Here is a 1,713-nt window from a genome sequence, read left to right on the forward strand (position 1 = left end):
AAGAGTTAAAGTTGTTTAAATAGGTTAAATTAATTAATGTGGTTTAGTTGGTGGATTTAGTGTTGTATTAAGTCAAAACTAAACTAGTTCAAGAGTTAAAGTTGTTTAAATAGGTTAAATTAATTAATGTGGTTTAGTTGGTGGATTTAGTTGTTGTATTAAGTCGAAACTAAACTAGTTAAAGTTGTGAAGTTGTTTAAATAAGTTGAAATAAATAATGTGGTTAAGTCAATACTAAACTAGTTTTAGGACTACTACTAGTTTGAATTTGGGATTTTAAGTAATTATTATAAATTATATTAACTATGAATTAATGTGGTAAAATTATTATTAAATTTTATTTATAATATAATTGAATATCTATATTTTTGTAGATGGATCATCGTTTGTGGATGTATAATATGCATTATGAAACTGGTGCTGGTTTGAAACCTGAGTTTATTGACGGTGTTAGAAATTTTATTGAACATACAGTGACACTTGACATTTTCAAGAATAATGGATTGGTTAGGTGTCCTTGTAGTGCATGTAAGTGCTTAAATTTTTTTAAACCAGATAGAGTTATGGTTCATTTGTACCGAAATGAATTTAAGCCTAGATATTTTGTATGAATTGATCATGGAGAAAGTGATGGATTGGATGGTATGTTTTATAATTCGATGCATGTGGATGTATATAATATGGTTGCACCACATGGCCAAATTAGGGTTGAATAGGTTAGGGTTGAACATGATAGGGCTCATGAAATGATCAATGATGCTTTCGAAGTTCAAGGTGGGATGGAACCAGGACAATATTTTGATGAAACTCCTAATGAAGAAGCAAGATGCTTTTATGATCAATTAGAAGAGTCTAGTCGTCCACTATGTGAAGGGAGTCCACATTTTGCCTTGTCAGTTGCGGTTAGATTAATAAATATTAAATTAGATTGGAATGTTCCTAATGCGGCTATGGACTCAATGGTTGATCTTTTGAGTGAACTAGTTAATCTGGAGTTTAACATACCAAAGAACTTCTATCAGGTAAAGCGTTTGGTGTCGAAGTTAGGATTGACGTATGATAAAATTCATTGTTGTGTTAATGGTTGCATGTTATTTTACAAGACTGATAGTGAATTAGAAAATTGTAAGTTTTGTGGACATGCTCGTTATAAGAGGACTATGGCTGGAAAGATGGTCTCAGTTCAGGCGATGCATTATCTACCTCTCATTCCTAGGTTAAAAAGGTTGTATGCATCGATGAGGTCTGTCCCACATACGAGATTGCATCGTGAATATAGAAGGCCACTGGGTGTCTTGTCTCATCCATCTGATGGTGAAGCATGGAAGCATTTTGATAATGTATATCCTGATTTTGCTAGTGAACCAAGAAATGTTAGATCGGGGTTTTGTTCAGATGACTTCACACCATTCTCTAATAATGCTTCGCCTTATTCATGCTAGCCAATATTTCTTACTCCGTATAATCTTTCTCCTGAAATGTGCATGACCAGTCCCTACATCTCTCTAAGTTGTGTTATTCCAGGTCCCCGTAATCCAAACAGTTTGATTGATGTCTATCTACAATCATTGATAGATGAGCTCAAACAATTGTGGTTTGAAGGCGTTTTGACTTATGATATATCAACTAAGCAGAATTTCATTATGTGTGCTTTTTTAATGTGGACTATTAATGATTTTCCTGCATACGAGATGTTGTCTGGTTGGATGACAG

Source organism: Solanum tuberosum, unplaced genomic scaffold (assembly GCF_000226075.1).
Source record: "Solanum tuberosum cultivar DM 1-3 516 R44 unplaced genomic scaffold, SolTub_3.0 scf00660, whole genome shotgun sequence".
Lineage (NCBI taxonomy): Eukaryota > Viridiplantae > Streptophyta > Magnoliopsida > Solanales > Solanaceae > Solanum > Solanum tuberosum.